Genomic DNA, 7,500 nt, shown 5'->3' on the forward strand with positions numbered 1-7,500 from the left:
GAGAGAGAGAGAGCAAATGAACGAACAAGGAATTGGAGGAACAGATAAATGAGAATAAATTAAAAGAGAAGGGAGGAAGAAACGAACGAAGGACAAGGGAGAAGAGGACTTTATGTATTCTAATCAATGTAACCACCACCACCATCACCACCACCACCACCACCACCACCACCGCAACCACCACCATAATTCACATGATAACGAGTGCGGGTGAAAACGCAATAAGAGACGAAAATGCAATAAAGGAAGGAAAGGAATAGACATAGAGAAAAAAAAAGTAATGAAAATAACGCTTGTAATTAAGTCCACTACAATATGATTTCCTTGTTTTGTTTATTTTTGAGATGGTATGAAAAAAAAAAAAACACTAATTCATTTTATTCTGTTTAGCATCGATCGTATATTGTTTATCCTTCTACTGATAGATGTGGTGGTGGTGGTGGTGGTGGTGATGGTGCTGATAGGAGCCATAGTTGTGTCTATCTATCTCCAACGCCCATATCTACCTTCCTATCTACTGCCCAAGCACTATCTATCGACCAGTGAAATTGAGAGAGAGAGAGAGAGAGAGAGAGAGAGAGAGAGAGAGAGAGAGAGAGAGAGAGAGAGAGAGAGAGAGAGAGAGAGAGAGAGAGAGAGAGTACAGAAAATTGCAAGGGGAGAAATTTATTGGAAGAAAAGTGAGAGAAAAATAAGAGAAAATAATAAAAAGTAGGGGAACAATTGAGAAAAATGAGGTTATGAGAGAGAGAGAGAGAGAGAGAGAGAGAGAGAGAGAGAGAGAGAGAGAGAGAGAGAGAGAGAGAGAGAGAGAGAGAGAGAGAGAGAGAACATAATCATACCCCCCTCTCACCCGCAACCCACCCCCACCCTTCCTTTAGCTCAGTCTAATTCCCCTTTAATGCTGAGACCCTCCTGTAATTTCCAACACATTCTACGCTGTGTGTGTGTGTGTGTGTGTGTGTGTGTGTGTGTGTGTGTGTGTGTGTGTGTGTGTGTGTATACGCTTGAATTCTTTCTGAGTTGTTTGTTCTTGGTTAGAGAGAGAGAGAGAGAGAGAGAGAGAGAGAGAGAGAGAGAGAGAGAGAGAGAGAGAGAGAGAGAGAGAGAGAGAGAGAGAGAGAGAGAGAGAGAGAGAGAGAGAGAGAGAGAGAGAGAGAGAGAGAGAGAGAGAGAGAGAGAGAGAGAGAGAGAGAGAGAGAGAGAATGTGTGTGTAAGGAAAATCAAAACTCTCCGAGAAGAGTCAACATAATCAGGAGAGAGAGAGAGAGAGAGAGAGAGAGAGAGAGAGAGAGAGAGAGAGAGAGAGAGAGAGAGAGAGAGAGAGAGAGAGAGAGAGAGAGAGAGAGAGAGAGAGAGAGAGAGAGAGGCTGGAATTCGAGAGGAAGCAGAAATGAAGGAAAAAAGGAAGAAACATGGCAAGAATAGCAATGAAGAAAGAACAGAAAGCAAAAAGGAAAAAAATAAACAAGGGATTCGAATGAGACAGAAAAATATGACAAAATCACTGATGAAAACGACACAGCAAGAGAACAGAACAGAACAGAACAGAGAGAGAGAGAGAGAGAGAGAGAGAGAGAGAGAGAGAGAGAGAGAGAGAGAGAGAGAGAGAGAGAGAGAGAGAGAGAGAGAGAGAGAGAGAGAGAAAGGAAAAGTAAGGAATTGAAAAATAAAATCGTATATAGGAAAGGAAGGAAGGAAGGAACGAACGAGGGGAGGAAAGAAATTAATTAATGAGGGAAGGAAAGAAAGAAGAACGAACAACACACACAGAGAAAGAAATAAACTAATGAGGAAAGGAAGAAAAGAACGAACGATCTAAAAAAAAAAATATATAACAAAAAAGCAAGGAAGAACAGGGGCGAAATGCAGTCAACACGTCCCGTCCCTAAACTTAGACTGCAAGATGTAAACAAACAGAGAGCGACCCTCGTCTTTCACGTCCTAGAATGGGTACAGTTTCTTTGTTTACCTTGCCGTCAGGGGAGCGAGGGGCGGGCGAGGAGGGCGGCATGTGGCACCTTGAGCATGTTGACCGATAGTGTTACGCGGCTCTTTGGAAGGTGAGGCGAAGGTGAGGCCGCCGCTGCCCCCTCATGTGACGCCTTAATGAAGTTATGTATTCTGAGCGATAGTGCCACAGGAAAGTTTTAAGTGGAATAAGGGAAGGTTTTCTTTACTCTTTTTCTTCTTCTTTTCTTTTTATGAAGGCAGGCAACGTATTTCAAGGGGTGTAAGGGAAGCATATTTGAGGGAGAATAAGGGAAGGTTTTCTTTTCTCTTTTCCTTCTTTTTTTTTTTTTTTTTTTGCGGGCAGGAAGCGTAAGTCTTAAGTAAATAGCAAGGGGGCATCTCAAGTCAAAATCTGGTTACCTGGGGATGCGAGGCGTTAATGAAGTTATGTGTTGCCAGCAGTATTGTGAGGGGCTAAGTAAACCTTTTTTTTTCTTTTTTTTTTTTTTTTTTTTGGAGTGAGGTGGTGGAAACACTTTTTTTTTTTTTGTGTAAAGTAAATATACAGGACCATCTCAAGTCAGACCAAGGTTGCCTGCTGACTGGAGAGTTAATGTAGCTGTGAACTGTGAGCAGCATTGTGAGAGAAGTTTCAAGTGACAACAAGGCAAGGTTTTATAAGAAAAAAAAAAAAAAAAATGTAGTTTTGAATGTAAATTTTTTTCTGGGGGAGAGATGTGGTTTTAAATATTAATGGTACAGTAGTTTAGGTCACAGTAAGGTTACTTGGTGTGAGGCGATATATTCAGAGTAATAATGAGGAAAGTGTAAAGCAAGAAGCTTTTTTTTTACTATTTCTAGTTTTAAGTGTAAATAGCAGTGGTGTATGTCAAAATAACGTTACTAGTTGATGTGAGGCGATATGCTGTAAGTGATACCCGGCATAGAGTAAAGGGAGAAACTTTCTTCCCCTACTTTTTTTTTTTTTTCTGCACTATGAAGGCAGCTGGTGAGAGTCAATGCTCCAGCAACTCTTCGTAAGGTGAGAGGCGTTAATGAAGTTATATATTCTTTGCGATATTGTGTGGGGGGCAAAGTTTTAAGTGAGAAAGAAGGAAGTTTCTTTCAGCAACATGAGGGTAATTTTCGAGAGTAAATGATGCGCGGCAACATTTGGAGTCAAAACGAGGCAAACTTTTCCATGAGTTGGTGCGTAAAACAAAATTCCAAGCAATATCCAGGCGGAGAACTTTTAGCGATATTAAAAAGCAGTGTTTTAGTAACGATTAAACAGAGTTTGCAGCAACACTGTAACGGTAGTCTTAAGAAATAAGTAATAAAAAAAATAGCATGAAAAACAAACATTAAAAGAACGAAAATTTCAGCATATTTTGACTTTCGATATTGTCTGCAAAAATATGACATTTTTAATGTGAAACCATTCATGAAACGAACATTTTATATTTTCACCTCTGGAATTAAGAGTGTGACAGATTTTTTTTTTTCATTCAGGATAATAACGAAATGAAACCTTTTACTTTTTTTTTCTACCACTCGATGAAGAAAAGATATACGAATAAAAAACACTATCAAAACAGCAATGGAGCAAAAACTTATATATATATATATATATATATATATATATATATATATATATATATATATATATATATATATATATATATATATATATATATATATATATATATATTCATAGCATTCGAATTCAGTTATGAAAAGGAACTCAAAATTTATAAAAACGAAACATTCAAAATCTCTTACCAATAAAAAAAAAACTCGAAAATATGAAAACAAAATCATGACCTTAACGAAACAAAACACATCACATTTTTAACAATCCACTAAAATTTTGAAAAAAAGAGAAAACACATATAAAAAAAGATACATAAACCTCCAATATACATTCACCATTCAAATCAACACCACAAAAAATGAATAAATAAACAAATAAATAAATAAACTCAAAATACCTATTAAAAACACCACTTTAATATCCTTCCCCATTCCAGCCCAACCACACCGACAACCATAACAAACCCCATTAAATCAAGCCTTCATTTACGTGGCATCTTATTTCCCTTTCAACCATTTCCCCGCCAATAAAAAATAATCAACAGCGTTTCTCAGAGTCTGCCAGAAACATGATATAGTGAAGCCGCCACCGAAGAGAAATATACAGACGTGAGCTTCATTGGGATCTGTCAGGCTCCATTGGGGTTTAATGTTTCTGAATACGAGTCCCATTTGCTTCAGTGTCCCAATAATGGCTTGGTGACCTAAATATAAAGGGTGCGTTATTATTCACGTCTAGGTTATGTTTATCAATATCCTGAGGCCTCGAGACTAAGGAACTGGAAAAATGTGTGGGGGAGAGAGAGAGAGAGAGAGAGAGAGAGAGAGAGAGAGAGAGAGAGAGAGAGAGAGAGAGAGAGAGAGAGAGAGAGAGAGAGAGAGAGAGAGAGACAAACAAGAGGGAAAAAGGGAAAAACAAACAAGCGAACAAACAAACAGACAGATAAAAAAAACGACACCAAATGACAAAAAAAAAAACTGACAAAAAAAAGGAAAAATAAAAAGAGACAAACAAAAACACTATGACAGACAAACACACGGACATAACATACGAGACACATACAAAAAGACCCTCACCCAAAGACAACAGGAGCAAAAATAAAGTAAAATAACAACGATCATAAGAACATAAGAACATAAGAAATAAGGGAAGCTGCAAGAAGCGACCAGGCTTACACGTGGCAGTCCCTGTATGAAACACTCCTACCTATTTCCATCTGTTATCCCCATCCATAAACCTGTCTAATCTTCTCTTAAAGCTCTCTAGTGTCCTGGCACTAACTACATGATTACTGAGTCCGTTCCACTCATCTACCACTCTATTTGAGAACCAATTTTTTCCTATCTCCTTCCTAAACCTAAATTTTTCAAGCTTGAACCCGTTATTTCTTGTTCTACCTTGGTTGCTGATCCTAAGAATTTTGCTTACATCTCCCTTGTTATAACCCTTATACCACTTAAAGACTTCTATCAGGTCCCCCTCTTAACCTACGTCTCTCTAGAGAATGTAAATCCTAAAAACCCAAACGAAGGCAGACAAAGCGTTAAGATTAAAAGACAAACAGACAGACAGGTAGAGACAAACTGACGGCCAGACGGACAGAGAGGGAGAGAGAGAGAGAAGGAGAGACAGACAGTGGGAGGGAAAAGGGAACTCGTGGAGGCAAGTGGAGGAGTTATCTCCGTCATAAACTATCTTACTCTCCCGTAAACACAGACTTTATTCGTGATGAAAGTTTATAGCGGCCCTAGAGAGAGAGAGAGAGAGAGAGAGAGAGAGAGAGAGAGACAGACGGACAGAAACAGAGACAAACAGATACACAGACTGGGGCAAAGAGATAAGATAGATAGAGACAGACAGACAGACAGACAGACAGACAGACAGACAGACAGACAGACGGAAACAGACAGACAGAAACAGACACACAGACAGACACAGCGACAGAAAGACACACAGATCTACATACTGACGCCAAGAGACAGATAGACAAAGACAGACAGACATACAGACAGGGACAAAGAGAGAAAAGGAGAGAGAGTAAGTAGGGTCCCACAGTTGCTTTTTTTTCAGAGTCTTTTCAGGTGTAAAATAAAGCCAAGTCCGTCACCTGATATCATGGTAGTAATTAGCGTCTAATTAGGAGAGACTCACCTTGGGGAGCGTGACTGTGCCCTCACTTGTGCTGGGAGGGGAGGGGAGGGTGGAGTAGTGAGGGGAGGGGCACAAAGCAGGAGTAAATGACAGTGGGTAAGAAATAGAATAAAGACTGCATTGAAAAAGGAGAGAAAGGGAAGGGGACGGAGAGAAAAGAAAAGGAAAAAGGAATAGAGGGTGCTGTGGTACAGGGGAGAGGAAAGGAAAACATGAGTGATAAGAGCGTAGAGAGAGAGAGAGAGAGAGAGAGAGAGAGAGAGAGAGAGAGAGAGAGAGAGAGAGAGAGAGAGAGAGAGAGAGAGAGAGAGAGAGAGAGAGAGAGGAAAAACAAAATATGTGAAAGCCATGTGAGAAGGGGAAGAGAAAAGATTAGAGGAGAAAAGGAGGAAAGGAGGGAAGGAAAAGGGAGGGATATGGAGGGAAAAGGAAGGGGGGAGGGAAGAGTTCCGCCATATGTATGAAAGGGAGGGAAGTGGATTGATTAGCGATGATTCACTTATGAGGAGATGAATAGCTGTTGACGAGAGAGAGAGAGAGAGAGAGAGAGAGAGAGAGAGAGAGAGAGAGAGAGAGAGAGAGAGAGAGAGAGAGATGAGAGGTCAGGAAGATATAAAATCGAGATCAAAGAGTACTTGGCGTGAAATATGAAGATATGAAAAGAATGGGATGGGAAAACATTTATTTTCCTTCGCTCTCTCTCTCTCTCTCTCTCTCTCTCTCTCTCTCTCTCTCTCTCTCTCTCTCTCTCTCTCTCTCTCTCTCTCTTACACGCCAGTTTCTTCCTCCTCACCATCATCATCACAATCCGCCCACACACACACACACACACACACACACACACACACACACACACCAATAATCACAAAACAAAAAAAACAAAAAAAATTTCATACAATAGTAACAAAACATACCGCATCTGTTTTTTTTTTTTTCACTTCAACAATACCAAAACTTCAAACACATTCGAGTCTGTAACAAATTTCTGGAGTCAATACAATTTTCGGAGGTTACTCTGCAGATTTTTTAGTCATGATCAGAATTTCGCGTGCTCGTGATTCTGAAGATTTAGAATTTCACGATAAAAAAAAAATCGGATTTTTTTTTCCATTTTTTTTTCTCTTTTGTCTTCACCTTCTGTAAACCGGATTTTCACCTTGGATTATTCGAAATCAGCAGTTTTTTTTTTTTTCCTCTCGGGTGATCGCTCGTTCAGCAACTCAGCAGTGATGGATGAATGTCTCTGTGCTTCTGCTGAGACTGCTGTGTCGTGTGTGTGTGTGTGTGTGTGTGTGTGTGTGTGTGTGTGTGTGTGTGTGTGTGTGTGTGTGTGTGTGTAAAATTGCAATGTTGTGTATGTACTTCTGTTGTGTAAAAAGTGAATGGCGCACGCATCATAAACAGACACACACAAATCTACACTCACATACACGCCCACACACCCACACAAACACAAGCGCGCGCCAGCACACAACGTAAAAAGTATAGATGAATAGAGAGTTGAAGTGCATCCTTTCCAACAACATGAAGGCTTATCTATCAATCTGAGTCCATCCATCTCTTGCACGAAATAAAGAAAAAAAAACATCAACACGAGAGATAGGGAGGGAGATAAGACAAAGAGAAAACACTAACAAAAGAATACTACCACACCGTTCGGGTAGATAAGACACTTGTATTACGTCAAAAGAAAGGTATTGCCTGAGATAAGCCTTGATGACAGGTGGCAGGTGTGCTGCAGGTGTTATTAAGTAATTAGTGATGCCATTAGATGCGATACCTGTATTAGATAAGGTGAATA

The 7,500-nt window shown here is 39.8% G+C and overlaps 1 protein-coding gene across 9 annotated transcripts in view; it reads left to right on the top strand.

Moving 5' to 3' along the window:
• LOC135109692 (inactive dipeptidyl peptidase 10-like) overlaps window positions 1-7,500 on the top strand; it is a 160,771-nt gene that overhangs the window by 115,059 nt on the left and 38,212 nt on the right. The window lies entirely within an intron of this gene.

Source organism: Scylla paramamosain, chromosome 19, assembly GCF_035594125.1.
Source record: "Scylla paramamosain isolate STU-SP2022 chromosome 19, ASM3559412v1, whole genome shotgun sequence".
Classification (NCBI taxonomy): domain Eukaryota; kingdom Metazoa; phylum Arthropoda; class Malacostraca; order Decapoda; family Portunidae; genus Scylla; species Scylla paramamosain.